Source organism: Pseudophryne corroboree, assembly GCF_028390025.1.
Source record: "Pseudophryne corroboree isolate aPseCor3 chromosome 12 unlocalized genomic scaffold, aPseCor3.hap2 SUPER_12_unloc_1, whole genome shotgun sequence".
NCBI lineage: Eukaryota > Metazoa > Chordata > Amphibia > Anura > Myobatrachidae > Pseudophryne > Pseudophryne corroboree.
This window is the reverse complement of record NW_026967485.1, coordinates 1505671-1526334: the sequence shown is the minus strand read 5'-3', so window position 1 is coordinate 1526334 and position 20664 is coordinate 1505671. Positions and strand designations below refer to the sequence as shown.

Sequence of the window (20664 nt, the reverse complement as noted above, 5' to 3'; positions counted from 1 at the left end):
CCGAACCTGCGGCCCTCTAGAAGGTGAGCACTCTGCAGCCACCACAGGAGAGATACCCTGGCCCTGGGGGACAGGGTGATCAACTGATGAATCTGTAGATGTGACCCGGACCACTTGTCCAGTAGGTCCCATTGCAAGATCCTCGCATGGAACCTGCCGAAGGGAATGGCCTCGTATGATGCCACCATCATTCCCAGGACTCGAGTGCAGTGATGCACTGACACCTGTTTTGGTTTCAATAGGTTCCTGACCAGAGTCATGAGTTCCTGGGCCTTTTCTATCGGAAGATAAACCCTTTTCTGGTCCGTATCCAGAATAATGCCCAAGCAAAGTCAGACGAGTCGTAGGAACCAACTGCGACTTCGGGATATTGAGAATCCAGCCGTTTTGCTGTAACACCTTCAATGAAAGTTATACGCTGTTCAGCAACTGCTCTCTTGATCTCGCTTTTATGAGGAGATCGTTCAAGTACGGGATAATTGTGACACCTTGCTTTCGCAGGAGCACCATAATTTCCGTCATTACCTTGGTGAAAATTCTCGGAGAAAATTCTGGAGAGACCAAACGGCAACGTCTGAAATTGGTAATGACAATACTGTACCGCAAATCTTAGGTACGCCTGATGAGGTGGATAAATGAGTACATGAAGGTATGCATCCTTTATGTCCAGAGATATCATAAAATCCCCCCCTTCTAGGCTGGCGATGACCGCTCTTAGCGATTCCATCTTGAACTTGAACCTTTTCAAGTATAGGTTCAGGGATTTTAAATTTAATATGGGTCTGACCAAACCGTCCGGTTTTGGGACTACAAACAGGGTCGAATAATTTCCCTTTCCTTGTTGAAGCAGGGGAACCTTGACCACCACCTGTTGAAGATACAATTTGTGAATTGCATTTAACACTATCTCCCTTTCCTGGGGAGAAGATGGTAGGGCCGATTTGAAAAACCGGCGAGGAGGCACCTCTTCGAATTTCAGCTTGTAACCCTGAGAAACAATTTCTATTGCCTAGGGATCCACCTGCGAATGAACCCAGATGTGGCTGAAAACACGAAGACGTGCCCCCAACTGGGCGGACTCCTTTAGCGGAGCCCCAGCGTCATGCGGTGGATTTTGTAGAGGCCGGGGAGGACTTCTGTTCCTGGGAACTAGCTGTGTTGTGCAGCTTCTTCCCTCTGCCCTTACCTCTGGCAAGAAAGGACGCACCTCGTACTTTCTTGTTTCTCTGTGATCGAAAGGACTGCATTTGATAATGTGGTGCTTTCTTAGGCTGTGAGGGAATATAAGGCAAAAAATTTGATTTACCAGCTGTAGCTGTGGAGACAAGGTCCGAGAGACCTTCCCCAAACAATTCCTCACACCTGTAAGGTAAAACCTCCATATGCCTTTTTGAGTCGGCATCACCTGTCCATTGCCGGGTCCATAGGACTCGTCTAGCAGAAATCGACATAGCGTTTATTCTAGAACCCAGTAGACTAATGTCACTTTGAGCATCTCTCATATATAGGACAGCATCTTTTATATGCCCTATGGTCAATAACATAGCATCCTTATCTAGGGTCTCAATCTCTGCTGATAAGGTATCTGTCCATGCTGCCACCGCGCTACAACCTCGGCCGACGCAATTGCCGGTCTGAGTAAGGTACCAGAATGTGTGTAAATGGACTTTAGGGTAACCTCCTGCTTGCGGTCAGCAGGGTCCCTGATGGTAGCCGTATCCTGGGATGGCAGCGCTACCTTTTTGGATAAGCGTGTCAATGCTTTATCCACCCTAGGGGAGGATTCCCACCGTATCCTGTCCATTGGCGGGAAAGGATACGCCATAAGAATCCTTTTGGGAATCTGCAGCTTTTTGTCTGGAGATTCCCAAGCTTTTTCACATAATTCGTTCAACTCATGTGAGGGGGGAAAGGTTATCTCAGGTTTCTTTCCCTTATACATGTGTACCCTCGTGTCAGGGACAGGGGACTCTGTGATGTGCAAAACATCTTTTATTGCAATAATCATATATCGAATACATTTAGCCAATTTTGGTTGTAACTTTGCATCATCGTAGTCGACACTGGAGTCAGAATCTGTGTCGGTATCTGTGTCAACTATTTGGGATAGTGGGCGCTTTTGAGACCCCGAAGGTCCCTGCGACATAGGGACAGGCATGGGTTGACTCCCTGACTGTTCCCTAGCTTCAGCTTTGTCTAATCTCTTGTGTAATAAGTTTACATTAGCACTTAAAACATTCCACATATCCATCCAGTCAGGTGTCGGCGTTGTCGATGGAGACACCACATTAATTTGCTCCTGCTCCTCTCTAGGAGAGCCTTCTACCTCAGACATGTCGACACACGTGTACCGACACACCATACACTCAGGGAATCCTCTTATCTGAGGACAGTTCCCCAACAAGGCCCTTTGGAGAGACAGAGAGAGAAAGTATGCCAGCACACACCCCAGCGCTATATGACCCAGGAAAAAAACACAATCATTTTATGTTTACCCAGTAGCGCTGTATTTCCATATATATATGCGCCTAATTATGTGCCCCCTCTTCTTTAAGACCCTCTTTCTACCGTGGTATAAGCAGGGGAGAGTCCATGGAGCTTCCCCTCAGCGGTGCTGTGGAGAAAATGGCGCTGGGGAGTGCTGAGGGAGAAGCCCCACCCCCTCAGCGACGGGCTTCTGTCCCGCTCAAATAGCCCCCCCCATAAAAAAATGGCGGGGGCTCTTATATATATATACAGTGCCTAGCTGCATATATATTTATTTTGCCAAAGAGAGGTCTATATTGCTGCCCAGGGCGTCCCCCCTGCGCCCTTCACCCTTACACTGACTGCCGTGTGTGAGGTGTATGGGAGCAATGGAGCACAGCTTTACTGCTGTGCGTTACCTCAGTGAAGATCATGAAGTCTTCCGCCGCCTCTGAAGTCTTCTTTTCTTCTCATACTCACCCGGCTTCTATCTTCCGGCTCTGCGAGGGGGACGGCGGCGCGGCTCTGGGACGGACGGCGAGGGTGAGACCTGCGTACCGATCCCTCTGGAGCTAATGCTGTACAGTAGCCTAAGAAGCAGAGCCTATCAACTCACAGAAGTAGGTGTGCATCTCTCCCCTCCGCCCCTCGATGCAGGGAGTCTGTTGCCAGCAGGCTCCCTGAAAATAAAAAAATCTAACAAATATACTTTCTGTCAGGAAACTCAGGAGAGCTCCCTGAAAAGCACCCAGTCTCCTCTGGGCACAGTAGTAAACTGAGGTCTGGAGGAGGGGCATAGAGGGAGGAGCCAGTGCACACCCAGATCTAAAGTCTTTCTTAAAGTGCCCATGTCTCCTGCGGAGCCCGTCTATCCCCCATGGTCCTTACGGAGTCCCCAGCATCCTCTAGGACGTAAGAGAAAAATTATGCTGGCAGAAAAATCCAATTGAGTGATTAAACAGCTCCAGAGCTGCTCTGTAAGGCAAGTAAAAGGGTGTGGGCCCTGCAGCACTACCTGTAGTTTGCATTGTGCATTGGAAGCCTAGTTTGCTGTCTGTTTCCACTTCTTTTTTCTTGATCCCCTCCCGTCTATACCCTTGTGCACTATCCTGACTTCTCCTCCCGTCTGCTTACTTTGTGCCTTCCAATGCACAATGCAAACTACAGGTAGTGCTGCAGGGCCCACACCCTTTTACTTGCCTTACAGAGCAGCTCTTGAGCTGTTACAGTGCCCAGCTGCTGCAAGAAATCAGCGTGAATGCTTCAGGGGCTGGGGCATGGCCAACATGAGCCCCACACCGAAGGAGGGTGGGGGTGTTTAATGCGAACTAGGGGTCTTGCACAATGCGAACTACAGGTAGTGCTGCAGGGCCCACACCCTTTTACTTGCCTTACAGAGCAGCTCTGGAGCTGTTACAGTGCCCAGCTGCTGCAAGAAATCAGCTTGAATCCTTCAGGGGCTGGGGCATAGCCAACATGAGCCCCACACCGACAGAGGGTGGAGGTGTTTAATGCGAACTAGGGGTCATCCAAGTGCCGCAAAAGGCCGCCATGCCCTGCACGCCCCTTTTCTCTTTTCATATGCAGACGAGGGTTGAAGCCAACTTTGACCCACTGCTTGGATGACATCGCCATATGCAAATCCATCTGCTGCAGGCCTTCCCCCAGGAATGCTTGCACTAGTTGTTGCATTTGGTTTGTTGTTTGGGGGTGCTTCAGTATTAGGCAGCCTTCTGCCCTCCCATGTTCATCTGAAAATATGTGTTCTCCCTGCAGTTGTTGTCCCCAGATGAGAGTTCCCTTGTGCTGCCTCAGTTGAATCTCCTTTACTTGACAGAGATGTGCCTGAGCAGCGGCCCTCCCCAGCCCTATCCCAAATCATACTTATTTTGCATAGGAGATACCATGGTCATGAAGACTGTTCTCCCAGGGTGCGGTTCATTCATTGCATTCTGGGTATGCTGACCCCTGTGATTTCCCCAAATGTGGGAAACTCGACTGCATTATTTAATGCGAACTAGGGGTCATCCAAGCACCGCAAAAGGCCGCCATGCCCTGCATACCCCTTTTCTCTTTTCATAAGCAGACGAGGTTTGAAGCCAACCTTGACCCACTGCTTGGATGACATCACTTGCTGCCTTTCCAATGAAGCAAGTTTAATTTAATAATAGGTGAAAAACCATCCCTACAAAGGTGTTAATAAGATACTTGGCTTTGTGGACACTTTTCAGAGCACAAATTTGTTAGCATAAAAATAAAGCCAGAAAATGAAGAGCTGTTTAATCACTCAATTGGATTTTTCTGCCAGCATATTTCTTTTTCTCTGCAACCCACTGCTAAATTGTGCTTCGTGGCTGTTTTTTTTATAAAATCACTTAATCAAATCTAACTCTGATTACATCAGAGAAGGCCAGGTACCCTACACCATAACAGGGGTTTTCGAAATTTTGACTTGTCTACTTAAAGATCACCAAAATCTGATAACAAGGTCAATTACGTCCCTAGGTGGGATTGAACCACCAACCTTTTGGTTAACAACTGAACACGCTAACTGTTTGTGCCTCAGAGACACTTTGCGAAAGTACATACTGACAAAGGCTAATAAGCATTCATCTAGAACGTTTCCTAGAAAAACTTTAAAAAGTCAATAATCTGGAGAGTTTTTGTAAGATGTTTCTTCCATCAACCAATGAAGAAACACATTGGTACTTTCCCATGATGAGTGAGTGCTTCAGGATCTCTTGCACTTACATGTGCAGCAGAGTACTGTAATGGAAGCATGCTGGGTCCATAACCCAGAGGTAGGCAGATTGAAACTATCCTCTGCTATATGCATTGTTTTTTGTTAATTAAAGTAATCCAAAACTGGGATTGATATTTTTGCTCTTTTATTTTTACTTAAAGTACAATAACTTTTACCATTTTAATTTGTTTTAATAGTATATTGACAGTATTGTTTTCTTTCAAAAATCCACTTAATTTTCTTTACCCTATTATTAAAATGGTAATTGACAAAAACAAACTACATTGTCACCAGAAGAGCAGTACAAAATATACAAGTGATATATTAAAATCATCTTTCCAGCTTTAATTTCAATGATGCCTTGGTGCAACAATTTTGTGAGAAACATCTTCACCCATAAAGAAAGATTTTCTTAATTCCTTACCTGTGTGCTGATTAGATATCACCTTGTTTTCACATTAAACAGACTTCCCCATGAGGAAGCAGCAAGGATGCAGTGACGTTTATGTTTCCTGGTGTCAACCTGTATTATTTCAGTAGACATTGAAATGAGGATGCATCTTGCTTCCTTTCCAATGAAGCAAGTTTAATTCAGTAATAGGTGGATAATCATTCCTACAAAGGTGTTAATCAGAGACTTGGCTTTGTGGACACTTTTCAGAGAGCAAATTTGTTAGCATAAACATAAAATCAGAAAATGAAGAGCTGTTTAATCACTCAATTGGACTTTTCTGCCAGCATAATTTTTTTTCTCTGCAACCCACTGCTAAATTGTGCTTCCTAGCTGTTTTTTATAAAATCACTTAATCAAATCTAACTCTGATTACATCAGAGAAGGCCGGGTACCCTACACCATAAGAGGGGGTTTGAAATTTTGACTTGTCTACTTAAAGATCACCAAAATCTGATAACAAGGTCAATTACGTCCCTGGGTGGGATTGAATCACCAACCTTTAGGTTAATAGCCATACACACTGACTGATTGCGCCACAGCGACACTTTGCAAAAGTACATACTGACAAAGGCTAATAAGCATTCATCTAGAACGTTTCCTAGAAAAACTTTAAAAAGTCAATAATCTGGAGAATTTTTGTAAGAAACACATTGGTACTTTCCCATGATGAGTGAGTGCTTCAGGATCTCTTGCACTTACATGGGCTATTAACCAAAAGGTTCCCACCCAGTGATGTAATTGACCTTGTGATCAGATTTTGGTGATCTTTAAGTAGACAAGTCAAAATTTCAAACCCCCTCTTATGGTGTAGGGTACCTGGCCTTCTCTGACGTAATCAGAGTTAGATTTAATTAAGGTGCGCAAGGACATAGAAGGGAGCGGTTTAAGAAAAGAGAAGTGGAAACAGACAGCAAACTAGGCTGGAGAGAGACCTGAGACAAAGAGATCTGAATTATACGAGAGCCGACCAGGGGAAACACAAATTATGCAGTCAAGTTTCCCACATTTGGGGAAATCGCAGGAGCAGCACACCCAGAGTGCAATGGGTGAGCCTTGCCCTGGGAGAAGCACCTTCATGATCATAGTATCTCACCTGGCAGGTAAGTAGGAGTTGGGCTAGTGCTGGGGAGGGTCGCTGCTCGGGTACGCCCCTGTCAAGTGAAGGAGATCCAACTGAGGCAGCACAAGGGAACTCTCGAAAGAAGAACAAGGCTAGAGGAAGATCTGAGACAAAGAAATCTGACTTTTACCAGAGCTGACCAGAGGAAAGCACAAACACAGTCCCCCACTACCACCAGGAAACATTAACGCCACTGCATCCTTGCTGCTTTCTCATGTGGAAGTCTATTTAATGTGAAAACAAGGTGCTATCTAATTAGCACACAGAAAAGAAAATTAAGTGAATTTTTGAAAGAAAACAATACTGTCAATATACTATTAAAACAAATTAAAATGGTAAAAGTTATTGTACTTTAAGTAAAAATAAAAGAGCAAAAATGTCAATCCCAGTTTTGGATTACTTTAATTAACAAAAAAAATGCATATAGCAGAGGATAGTTTCAATCTGCCTACCTCTGGGTTATGGACCCAGCATGCTTCCATTACAGTACTCTGCTGCACATGTAAGTGCAAGAGATCCTGAAGCACTCACTCATCATGGGAAAGTACCAATGTGTTTCTTCATTGGTTGATGGAAGAAACATCTTACAAAAACTCTCCACATTATTGACTTTTTAAAATGTTTCTAGGAAACGTTCTAGATGAATGCTTATTAGCCTTTTTCAGTATATGCTTTTGCAAAGTGTCGCTGTGGCGCAATCAGTTAGTGTGTAAGGCTATTAACCAAAAAGTTGGTGGTTCAATCCCACCCAGGGACGTAATTGACCTTGTTATCAGATTTTGGTGATCTTTATGTAGACAAGTAAAAATTTCATACCCCCTCTTATGGTGTAGGGTACCTGGCCTTCTCTGATGTAATCAGAGTTAGATTTGATTCAGTGATTTTATAAAAAACAGCTAGGAAGCACAATTTAGCAGTGGGTTGCAGAGAAAAAGAAATATGCTGGCAAAAAAATCCAATTGAGTGATTAAACAGCTCTTCATTTTCTGGCTTTATTTTTATGCTAACAAATTTGTTCTGTGAAAAGTGTCCACAAAGCCAAGTCTCTGATTAACACCTTTGTAGGGATGGTTTTTCACCTATTACTAAATTAAACTTGCTTCATTGGAAAGGCAGCAAGATGCATCCTCATTTCAATATCTACAGAAATAATACAGGTTGACACCAGGAAACATTAACGCCACTGCAAACTTGCTGCTTTCTCATGTGGAAGTCTGTTTAATGTGAAAACAAGGTGATATCTAATTAGCACACAGGTAAGGAATTAAGAAAATCTTTATTTAAGGGTGAAGATGTTTCTCACAAAATCGTTGCCCCAATGCATCATTGAAATTCAAGCTGGAAAGATGATTTTAATATATCACTTGTACATTTTGTATTGCTCTTCTGGTGACAATGTAGTTTGTTTTTGTCAATTACCATTTTAATAATCGGGTAAAGAAAATTAATTGGATTTTTGAAAGAAAACAATACTGTCAATATACTATTAAAACAAATTAAAATGGTAAAAGTTATTGTACTTTAAGTAAAAATAAAAGAGCAAAAATATCAATCCCAGTTTTGGATTACTTTAATTAACAAAAAAAAATGCATATAGCAGAGGATAGTTTCAATCTGCCTACCTCTGGGTTATGGACCCAGCATGCTTCCATTACAGTACTCTGCTGCACATGTAAGTGCAAGAGGTCCTGAAGCACTCACTTATCATGGGAAAGTACCAATGTGTTTCTTCATTGGTTGATGGAAGAAACATCTTACAAAAACTCTCCACATTATTGACTTTTTAAAATGTTTCTAGGAAGCGTTCTAGATGAATGCTTATTAGCCTTTGTCAGTATGTACTTTTGCAAAGTGTCGCTGTGGCGCAATCAGTTAGTGTGTATGGTTATTAACCAAAAGGTTGGTGGTTCAATCCCACCCAGGGACGTAATTGACTTTGTTATCAGATTTTGGTGATCTTTAAGTAGACAAGTCAAAATTTCAAACCCCCTGTTATGGTGTAGGGTACCTGGCCTTCTCTGATGTAATCAGAGTTAGATTTGATTCAGTGATTTTATAAAAACAGCTAGGAAGCACAATTTAGCAGTGGGTTGCAGAGAAAAAGAAATATGCTGGCAAAAAAATCCAATTGAGTGATTAAACAGCTCTTCATTTTCTGGCTTTATTTTTATGCTAACAAATTTGTTCTCTGAAAAGTGTCCACAAAGCCAAGTCTCTGATTAACACCTTTGTAGGGATGGTTTTTCACCTATTACTAAATTAAACTTGCTTCATTGGAAAGGCAGCAAGATGCATCCTCATTTCAATGTCTACTGAAATAATACAGGTTGACACCAGGAAACATTAACGCCACTGCATCCTTGCTGCTTTCGCATGTTGAAGTCTGTTTAATGTGAAAACAAGGTGATATCTAATTAGCACACAGGTAAGGAATTAAGAAAATCTTTATTCAAGGGTGAAGGTGTTTCTCACAAAATCGTTACCCCAATGCATCATTGAAATTCAAGCTGGAAAGATGATTTTAATATATCACTTGTACATTTTGTATTGCTCTTCTGGTGACAATGTAGTTTGTTTTTGTCAATTACCATTTTAATAATAGGGTAAAGAAAATTAAGTGGATTTTTGAAAGAAAACAATACTGTCAATATACTATTAAAACAAATTAAAAAGGTAAAAGTTATTGCACTTTAAGTAAAAATAAAAGAGCAAAAATATCAATCCCAGTTTTGGATTACTTTAATTAACAAAAAAAAATGCATATAGCAGAGGATAGTTTCAATCTGCCTACCTCTGGGTTATGGGCCCAGCATTTTTCCATTGCAGTACTCTGCTGCACATGTAAGTGCAAGAGATCCTGAAGCACTCACTCATCATGGGAAAGTACCAATGTGTTTCTTCGTTGGTTGATGGAAGAAACATCTTACAAAAACTCTCCAGATTATTGACTTTTTAAAGTTTTTCTAGGAAACGTTCTAGATGAATGCTTATTAGCCTTTGTCAGTATGTACGTTTGTAAAGTGTCTCTGTGGCGCAATCTGTTGGTGTGTTTGGTTATTAATCACAGGGTTGGTGGTTCAATCCCACGCAGGGATGTAATTGACCTTGTTATCAGATTTTGGTGATCTTTAAGTAGACAAGTCAAAATTTCAAACCCCCTTCTTATGGTGTAGGGTACCTGGCCTACTCTGATGTAATCAGAGTTAGATTTGAATCAGTGATTTTATAAAAAAAAACAGCTAGGAAGCACAATTTAGCAGTGGGTTGCAGAGAAAAAGAAATATGCTGGCAGAAAAATCCAATTGAGTGATTAAACAGCTCTTCATTTTCTGGCTTTATTTTTATGCTAACGAATTTGTTCTCTGAAAAGTGTCCACAAAGCCAAGTATCTGATTAACATATTTGTAGGGATGGTTTTTCACCTATTACTAAATTAAACTTGCTTCATTGGAAAGGCAGCAAGATGCATCCTCATTTCAATATCTACTGAAATAATACAGGTTGACACCAGGAAACATTAACGCCACTGCATCCTTGCTGCTTTCTCATGTGGAAGTCTGTTTAATGTGAAAACAAGGTGATATCTAATTAGCACACAGGTAAGGAATTAAGAAAATCTTTATTTAAGGGTGAAGATGTTTCTCACAAAATCGTTGCCCCAATGCATCATTGAAATTCAAGCTGGAAAGATGATTTTAATATATCACTTGTACATTTTGTATTGCTCTTCTGGTGACAATGTAGTTTGTTTTTGTCAATTACCATTTTAATAATCGGGTAAAGAAAATTAATAGGATTTTTGAAAGAAAACAATACTGTCAATATACTATTAAAACAAATTAAAATGGTAAAAGTTATTGTACTTTAAGTAAAAATAAAAGCTAAAATATCAATCCCAGTTTTGGATTACTTTAATGAACAAAAAAAAAATGCATATAGCAAAGGATAGTTTCAATCTGCCTACCTCTGGGTTATGGGCCCAGCATGCTTCCATTGCAGTACTCTGCTGCACATGTAAGTGCAAGAGATCCTGAAGCACTCACTCATCATGCGAAAGTACCAATGTGTTTCTTCATTGGTTGCTGGAAGAAACATCTTACAAAAACTCTCCAGATTATTGACTTTTTAAAGTTTTTCTAGGAAACGTTCTAGATGAATGCTTATTAGTCTTTGTCAGTATGTACTTTTCGCAAAGTGTCTCTGTGGCGCAATCGGTTAGTGTGTTCAGCTATTAATCAAAAGGTTGGTGGTTCAATCCCATCCAGGGACGTAATTGACCTTGTGATCAGATTTTGGTAATATTTAAGTAGACAAGTCAAAATTGCAAACCCCCTCTTATGGTGTAGGGTACCTGGCCTTCTCTGATGTAATCAGAGTTAGATTTGATTAAGTGATTTTATAAAAAAACAGCTAGGAAGCACAATTTAGCAGTGGGTTGCAGAGAAAAAGAAAAATGCTGGCAGAAAAATCCAATTAAGTGATTAAACAGCTCTTCATTTTCTGGCTTTATTTTTATGATTACAAATTTGTTCTCTGAAAAGTGTCCACAAAGCCAAGTATCTGATTAACATCTTTGTAGGGATGGTTTTTCACCTATTACTAAATTAAACTTGCTTCATTGGAAAGGCAGCAAGATGCATCCTCATTTCAATATCTACGGAAATAATACAGGTTGACACCAGGAAACATTAACGCCACTGCATCTTTGCTGTTTTCTCATGTGGAAGTCTGTTTAATGTGAAAACAAGGTGATATCTAATTAGCACACAGGTAAGGAATTAAGAAAATCTTTATTTAAGGGTGAAGATGTTTCTCACAAAATCGTTGCCCCAATGCATCATTGAAATTCAAGCTGGAAAGATGATTTTAATATATCACTTGTACATTTTGTATTGCTCTTCTGGTGACAATGTAGTTTGTTTTTGTCAATTACCATTTTAATAATCGGGTAAAGAAAATTAAGTGGATTTTTGAAAGAAAACAATACTGTCAATATACTCTTAAAACAAATTAAAATGGTAAAAGTTATTGTACTTTAAGTAAAAATAAAAGAGCAAAAATATCAATCCCAGTTTTGGATTACTTTAATTAACAAAAAAAAATGCATATAGCAGAGGATAGTTTCAATCTGCCTACCTCTGGGTTATGGACCCAGCATGCTTCCATTACAGTACTCTGCTGCACATGTAAGTGCAAGAGGTCCTGAAGCACTCACTTATCATGGGAAAGTACCAATGTGTTTCTTCATTGGTTGATGGAAGAAACATCTTACAAAAACTCTCCACATTATTGACTTTTTAAAATGTTTCTAGGAATCGTTCTAGATGAATGCTTATTAGCCTTTGTCAGTATGTACTTTTACAAAGTGTAGCTGTGGCGCAATCAGTTAGTGTGTAAGGCTATTAACCAAAAGGTTGGTTGTTCAATCCCACCCAGGGACTTAATTGACCTTGTTATCAGATTTTGGTGATCTTTAAGTAGACAAGTCAAAATGTCAAACCCCCTGTTATGGTGTAGGGTACCTGGCCTTCTCTGATGTAATCAGAGTTAGATTTGATTCAGTGATTTTATAAAAACAGCTAGGAAGCACAATTTGGCAGTGGGTTGCAGAGAAAAAGAAATATGCTGGCAGAAAAATCCAATTGAGTGATTAAACAGCTCTTCATTTTCTGGCTTTATTTTTATACTAACTAATTTGTTCTCTGAAAAGTGTCCACAAAGCCAAGTATCTGATTAACATATTTGTAGGGATGGTTTTTCACCTATTACTAAATTAAACTTGCTTCATTGGAAAGGCAGCAAGATGCATCCTCATTTCAATATCTACTGAAATAATACAGGTTGATACCAGGAAACATTAACGCCACTGCATCCTTGCTGCTTTCTCATGTGGAAGTCTGTTTAATGTGAAAACAAGGTGATATCTAATTAGCACACAGGTAAGGAATTAAGAAAATCTTTATTTAAGGGTGAAGATGTTTCTCACAAAATCGTTGCCCCAATGCATCATTGAAATTCAAGCTGGAAAGATGATTTTAATATATCACTTGTACATTTTGTATTGCTCTTATGGTGACAATGTAGTTTGTTTTTGTCAATTACCATTTTAATAATAGGGTAAAGAAAATTAAGTGGATTTTTGAAAGAAAACAATACTGTCAATATACTATTAAAACAAATTAAAATGGTAAAAGTTATTGTACTTTAAGTAAAAATAAAAGCTAAAATATCAATCCCAGTTTTGGATTACTTTAATGAACAAAAAAAAAATGCATATAGCAAAGGATAGTTTCAATCTGCCTACCTCTGGGTTATGGGCCCAGCATGCTTCCATTGCAGTACTCTGCTGCACATGTAAGTGCAAGAGATCCTGAAGCACTCACTCATCATGCGAAAGTACCAATGTGTTTCTTCATTGGTTGCTGGAAGAAACATCTTACAAAAACTCTCCAGATTATTGACTTTTTAAAGTTTTTCTAGGAAACGTTCTAGATGAATGCTTATTAGTCTTTGTCAGTATGTGCTTTTTGCAAAGTGTCGCTGTGGCGCAATCAGTTAGTGTGTAAGGCTGTTAACCAAAAGGTTGGTGGTTCAATCCCACCCAGGGACTTAATTGACCTTGTTATCAGATTTTGGTGATATTTAAGTAGACAAGTCAAAATTGCAAACCCCCTCTTATGGTATAGGGTACCTGGCCTTCTCTGATGTAATCAGAGTTAGATTTGATTAAGTGATTTTATAAAAAAACAGCTAGGAAGCACAATTTAGCAGTGGGTTGCAGAGAAAAAGAAAAATGCTGGCAGAAAAATCCAATTGAGTGATTAAACAGCTCTTCATTTTCTGGCTTTATTTTTATGATTACAAATTTGTTCTCTGAAAAGTGTCCACAAAGCCAAGTATCTGATTAACATCTTTGTAGGGATGGTTTTTCACCTATTACTAAATTAAACTTGCTTCATTGGAAAGGCAGCAAGATGCATCCTCATTTCAATATCTACGGAAATAATACAGGTTGACACCAGGAAACATTAACGCCACTGCATCTTTGCTGTTTTCTCATGTGGAAGTCTGTTTAATGTGAAAACAAGGTGATATCTAATTAGCACACAGGTAAGGAATTAAGAAAATCTTTATTTAAGGGTGAAGATGTTTCTCACAAAATCGTTGCCCCAATGCATCATTGAAATTCAAGCTGGAAAGATGATTTTAATATATCACTTGTACATTTTGTATTGCTCTTCTGGTGACAATGTAGTTTGTTTTTGTCAATTACCATTTTAATAATCGGGTAAAGAAAATTAATTGGATTTTTGAAAGAAAACAATACTGTCAATATACTATTAAAACAAATTAAAATGGTAAAAGTTATTGTACTTTAAGTAAAAATAAAAGAGCAAAAATATCAATCCCAGTTTTGGATTACTTTAATTAACAAAAAAAAATGCATATAGCAGAGGATAGTTTCAATCTGCCTACCTCTGGGTTATGGACCCAGCATGCTTCCATTACAGTACTCTGCTGCACATGTAAGTGCAAAAGATCCTGAAGCACTCACTCATCATGGGAAAGTACCAATGTGTTTCTTCATTGGTTGATGGAAGAAACATCTTACAAAAACTCTCCACATTATTGACTTTTTAAAATGTTTCTAGGAATCGTTCTAGATGAATGCTTATTAGCCTTTGTCAGTATGTACTTCTGCAAAGTGTCGCTGTGGCGCAATCAGTTAGTGTGTAAGGCTGTTAACCAAAAGGTTGGTGGTTCAATCCCACCCAGGGACTTAATTGACCTTGTTATCAGATTTTGGTGATCTTTAAGTAGACAAGTCAAAATTTCAAACCCCCTGTTATGGTGTAGGGTACCTGGCCTTCTCTGATGTAATCAGAGTTAGATTTGATTCAGTGATTTTATAAAAACAGCTAGGAAGCACAATTTAGCAGTGGGTTGCAGAGAAAAAGAAATATGCTGGCAGAAAAATCCAATTGAGTGATTAAACAGCTCTTCATTTTCTGGCTTTATTTTTATGCTAACAAATTTGTGCTCTGAAAAGTGTCCACAAAGCCAAGTATCTGATTAACACCTTTGTAGGGATGGTTTTTCACCTATTATTAAATTAAACTTGCTTCATTGGAAAGGCAGCAAGTGATGTCATCCAAGCAGTGGGTCAAAGTTGGCTTCAAACCTCGTCTGCTTATGAAAAGAGAAAAGGGGTATGCAGGGCATGGCGGCCTTTTGCGGTGCTTGGATGACCCCTAGTTCGCATTAAATAATGCAGTCGAGTTTCCCACATTTGGGGAAATCACAGGGGTCAGCATACCCAGAATGCAATGAATGAACCGCACCCTGGGAGAACAGTCTTCATGACCATGGTATCTCCTATGCAAAATAAGTATGATTTGGGATAGGGCTGGGGAGGGCCGCTGCTCAGGCACATCTCTGTCAAGTAAAGGAGATTCAACTGAGGCAGCACAAGGGAACTCTCATCTGGGGACAACAACTGCAGGGAGAACACATATTTTCAGATGAACATGGGAGGGCAGAAGGCTGCCTAATACTGAAGCACCCTCAAACAACAAACCAAATGCAACAACTAGTGCAAGTATTCCTGGGGGAAGGCCTGCAGCAGATGGATTTGCATATGGCGATGTCATCCAAGCAGTGGGTCAAAGTTGGCTTCAACCCTCGTCTGCATATGAAAAGAGAAAAGGGGCGTGCAGGGCATGGCGGCCTTTTGCGGCACTTGGATGACCCCTAGTTCGCATTAAACACCTCCACCCTCCGTCGGTGTGGGGCTCATGTTGGCTATGCCCCAGCCCCTGAAGGATTCAAGCTGATTTCTTGCAGCAGCTGGGCACTGTAACAGCTCCAGAGCTGCTCTGTAAGGCAAGTAAAAGGGTGTGGGCCCTGCAGCACTACCTGTAGTTTGCATTGTGCATTGGAAGGCACAAAGTAAGCAGACGGGAGGAGAAGTCAGGATAGTGCACAAGGGTATAGACGGGAGGGGCTCAAGAAAAAAGAAGTGGAAACAGACAGCAAACTAGGCTTCCAATGCACAATGCAAACTACAGGTAGTGCTGCAGGGCCCACACCCTTTTACTTGCCTTACAGAGCAGCTCTGGAGCTGTTTAATCACTCAATTGGATTTTTCTGCCAGCATAATTTTTCTCTTACGTCCTAGAGGATGCTGGGGACTCCGTAAGGACCATGGGGGATAGACGGGCTCCGCAGGAGACATGGGCACTTTAAGAAAGACTTTAGATCTGGGTGTGCACTGGCTCCTCCCTTTATGCCCCTCCTCCAGACCTCAGTTTACTACTGTGCCCAGAGGAGACTGGGTGCTTTTCAGGGAGCTCTCCTGAGTTTCCTGACAGAAAGTATATTTGTTAGATTTTTTTATTTTCAGGGAGCCTGCTGGCAACAGACTCCCTGCATCGAGGGGCGGAGGGGAGAGATGCACACCTACTTCTGTGAGTTGATAGGCTCTGCTTCTTAGGCTACTGTACAGCATTAGCTCCAGAGGGATCGGTACGCAGGTCTCACCCTCGCCGTCCGTCCCAGAGCCGCGCCGCCGTCCCCCTCGCAGAGCCGGAAGATAGAAGCCGGGTGAGTATGAGAAGAAAAGAAGACTTCAGAGGCGGCGGAAGACTTCATGATCTTCACTGAGGTAACGCACAGCAGTAAAGCTGTGCTCCATTGCTCCAATACACCTCACACACGGCAGTCAGTGTAAGGGTGAAGGGCGCAGGGGGGACGCCCTGGGCAGCAATATAGACCACTCTTTGGCAAAATAAATATATATGCAGCTAGGCACTGTATATATATATATAAGAGCCCCCGCCATTTTTTTACTATATTTGAGCGGGACAGAAGCCCATCGCTGAGGGGGTGGGGCTTCTCCCTCAGCACTCACCAGCGCCATTTTCTCCACAGCACCGCTGAGGGGAAGCTCCACGGACTCTCCCCTGCTTATACCACGGTAGAAAGAGGGTCTTAAAGAAGAGGGGGGCACATAATTAGGCGCATATATATATGGAAATACAGCGCTACTGGGTAAACATAAAATTATTGTGTTTTTTTCCTGGGTCATATAGCGCTGGGGTGTGTGCTGGCATACTCTCTCTCTCTGTCTCTCCAAAGGGCCTTGTTGGGGAACTGTCCTCAGATAAGAGGATTCCCTGAGTGTATGGTGTGTCGGTACACGTGTGTCGACATGTCTGAGGTAGAAGGCTCTCCTAGAGAGGAGCAGGAGCAAATTAATGTGGTGTCTCCATCGACAACGCCGACACCTGACTGGATGGATATGTGGAATGTTTTAAGTGCTAATGTAAACTTATTACACAAGAGATTAGACAAAGCTGAAGCTAGGGAACAGTCAGGGAGTCAACCCATGCCTGTCCCTATGTCGCAGGGACCTTCGGGGTCTCAAAAGCGCCCACTATCCCAAATAGTTGACACAGATACCGACATAGTGTCGACTACGATGATGCAAAGTTACAGCCAAAATTGGCTAAATGTATTCGATATATGATTATTGCAATAAAAGATGTTTTGCACATCACAGAGTCCCCTGTCCCTGACACGAGGGTACACATGTATAAGGGAAAGAAACCTGAGATAACCTTTCCCCCCTCACATGAGTTGAACGAATTATGTGAAAAAGCTTGGGAATCTCCAGACAAAAAGCTGCAGATTCCCAAAAGGATTCTTATGGCGTATCCTTTCCCGCCAATGGACAGGATACGGTGGGAATCCTCCCCTAGGGTGGATAAAGCATTGACACGCTTATCCAAAAAGGTAGCGCTGCCATCCCAGGATACGGCTACCATCAGGGACCCTGCTGACCGCAAGCAGGAGGTTACCCTAAAGTCCATTTACACACATTCTGGTACCTTACTCAGACCGGTAATTGCGTCGGCCGGGGTTGTAGCGCAGTGGCAGCATGGACAGATACCTTATCAGCAGAGATTGAGACCCTAGATAAGGATGCTATGTTATTGACCATAGGGCATATAAAAGATGCTGTCCTATATATGAGAGATGCTCAAAGTGACATTAGTCTACTGGGTTCTAGAATAAACGCTATGTTGATTTCTGCTAGACGAGTCCTATGGACCCGGCAATGGACAGGTGATGCCGACTCAAAAAGGCATATGGAGGTTTTACCTTACAGGGGTGAGGAATTGTTTGGGGAAGGTCTCTCGGACCTAGTCTCCACAGCTACAGCTGGTAAATCAAATTTTTTGTCTTATATTCCCTCACAGCCTAAGAAAGCACCACATTATCAAATGCAGTCCTTTCGATCACAGAGAAACAAGAAAGTACGAGGTGCGTCCTTTCTTGCCAGAGGTAAGGGCAGAGGGAAGAAGCTGCACAACACAGCTAGTTCCCAGGAACAGAAGTCCTCCCCGGCCTCTACAAAATCCACCGCATGACGCTGGGGCTCCGCTAAAGGAGTCCGCCCAGTTGGGGGCACGTCTTCGAGTTTTCAGCCACATCTGGGTTCATTCGCAGGTGGATCCCTAGGCAATAGAAATTGTTTCTCAGGGTTACAAGCTGAAATTCGAAGAGGTGCCTCCTCGCCAGTTTTTCAAATCGGCCCTACCATCTTCTCCCCAGGAAAGGGAGATAGTGTTAAATGCAATTCACAAATTGTATCTTCAACATATGCCGCTGTTCGGGCACCCCCCTGTCAAGTGAAAGAGATCCAACTGAGGCAGCACAAGGGAACTCTCGAAAGAAGAACAAGGCTAGAGGAAGATCTGAGACAAAGAAATCAGACTTTTTCCAGAGCTGACCAGAGGAAAGCACAAACACAGTCCCCCACTACCACAAATAATGCAGTCGAGTTTCCCACATTTGGGGAAATCACAGGGGTCAGCATACCCAGAATGCAATGAATGAACCTCACCCTGGGAGAAAAATCTTCATGACCATGGTATCGCCTATGCAAAATAAGTATGATTTGGGATAGGGCTGGGGAGGGCCGCTGCTCAGGCACATCTCTGTCAAGTAAAGGAGATTCAACTGAGGCAGCACAAGGGAACTCTCATCTGGGGACAACAACTGCAGGGAGAACACATATTTTCAGATGAACATGTGAGGGCAGAAGGCTGCCTAATGCTGAAGCACCCCCAAACAACAAACCAAATGCAACAACTAGTGCAAGCATTCCTGGGGGAAGGCCTGCAGCAGATGGATTTGCATATGGTGATGTCATCCAAGCAGTGGGTCAAAGTTGGCTTCAACCCTCGTCTGCATATGAAAAGAGAAAAGGGGCGTGCAGGGCATGGCGGCCTTTTGCAGCGCTTGGATGACCCCTAGTTCGCATTACACACCTCCACCCTCCTTCGGTGTGGGGCTCATGTTGGCTATGCCCCAGCCCCTGAAGCATTCAAGCTGATTTCTTGCAGCAGCTGGGCACTGTAACTGCTCCAGAGCTACTCTGTAAGGCAAGTAAAAGGGTGTGGGCCCTGCAGCACTACCTGTAGTTCGCATTGTGCGTTGGAAGGCACGAAGTAAGCAGACGGGAGAAGTCAGGATAGTGCGCAAGGGCATAGAAGGGAGCGGCTCAAGAAAAGAGAAGTGGAAACAGACAGCAAACTAGGCTGTAGAGAGACCTGAGACAAAGAGATCTGAATTATACGAGAGCCGACGAGGGGAAACACAAATTATGCAGTCAAGTTTCCCACATTTGGGGAAATCGCAGGAGCAGCACACCCAGAGTGCAATGGTTGAGCCTTGCCCTGGGAGAAGCACCTTCATGATCATAGTATCTCACCTGGCAGGTAAGTAGGAGTTGGGCTAGAGCTGGGGAGGGTCGCTGCTCGGGTTCCCCCCTGTGAAGTGAAGGAGATCCAACTGAGGCAGCACCAGGGAACTCTCGAAAGAAGAACAAGGCTAGAGGAAGATCTGAGACAAAGAAATCTGACTTTTACCAGAGCTGACCAGAGGAAAGCACAAACACAGTCCCCCACTACCACAAATAATGCAGTCGAGTTTCCCACATTTGGGAAAATCACAGGGGTCAGCATACCCAGAATGCAATGAATGAACCTCACCCTGGGAGAACAATCTTCATGACCATGGTATCTCCTATGCAAAATAAGTATGATTTGGGATAGGGCTGGTGAGGGCCGCTGCTCAGGCACATCTCTGTCAAGTAAAGGAGATTCAACTGAGGCAGCACAAGGGAACTCTCATCTGGGGACAACAACTGCAGGGAGACCACATCTTTTCAGATGAACATGGGAGGGCGGAAGGCTGCCTAATACTGAAGCACCATCAAATATCAAACCATATGCAACAACTAGTACAAGCACTCCTGGGGGAAGGTCTGCAGCAGACGGATTTGCATACGGTGATGTTATCCAAGCAGTGGGCCAAAGTTGACTGGAACCCTCATCTGCATATGAAAAGAGAAAAGGGGCATGCAGGGCATGGCGGCCTTTTGCAGTGCTTGGATGACCCCTAGTTCGCATTAAACACCCCCACCCTCCTTTGGTGTGGGGCTCATGTTGGCCATGCCCCATCCCCTGAAGCATTCAAGCTGATTTCTTGCAGCAGCTGGGCACTGTAACAGCTCCAGAGCTGTTCTGTAAGGCAAGAAAAAGGGTGTGGGCCCTGCAGCACCACCTGTTGTTCGCATTGTGCGTTGGAAGGCACAAATTAAGCAGACGGGAGGAGAAGTCAGGATAGTGCGTAAGGGCATACTTTTCTCTTAGTCCGGGGGCAAGGCTTCAAAATGGGGTCTGCAACGGAGGAGACACAGGGGGCGTGGTCACAGCAGCTTTTCTCTACAGCCTGCACCAGCAGGAGCCTACACCATTTTTTATGATCACGCTGAACTGCAGTGCGACTGCAATTACAGCATGGTCAAGAAGG

The 20664-nt window shown here is 42.6% G+C and overlaps 3 non-coding genes and 3 pseudogenes across 3 annotated transcripts; 1 reads left to right on the top strand and 5 right to left on the bottom strand.

Annotated features, from left to right (window-relative positions):
* Positions 1-4346: 4346 nt before the first annotated feature.
* Positions 4347-4525, top strand: LOC134982312 (U1 spliceosomal RNA; annotated as a pseudogene).
* A 2083-nt stretch (positions 4526-6608) lies between these two features.
* Positions 6609-6771, bottom strand: LOC134982836 (U1 spliceosomal RNA). Its single transcript, XR_010191497.1, has one exon. It is a non-coding gene; the product is annotated as a U1 spliceosomal RNA (small nuclear RNA).
* An 8226-nt stretch (positions 6772-14997) lies between these two features.
* LOC134982310 (U1 spliceosomal RNA) lies at positions 14998-15176 on the bottom strand (annotated as a pseudogene).
* Positions 15177-18578: 3402 nt separating this feature from the next.
* On the bottom strand, positions 18579-18742 carry LOC134982629 (U1 spliceosomal RNA). The gene has a single exon (XR_010191307.1). It is a non-coding gene; the product is annotated as a U1 spliceosomal RNA (small nuclear RNA).
* A 698-nt stretch (positions 18743-19440) lies between these two features.
* LOC134982222 (U1 spliceosomal RNA) lies at positions 19441-19576 on the bottom strand (annotated as a pseudogene).
* A 152-nt stretch (positions 19577-19728) lies between these two features.
* LOC134982239 (U1 spliceosomal RNA) lies at positions 19729-19892 on the bottom strand. Its single transcript, XR_010190983.1, has one exon. It is a non-coding gene; the product is annotated as a U1 spliceosomal RNA (small nuclear RNA).
* Positions 19893-20664: the final 772 nt, after the last annotated feature.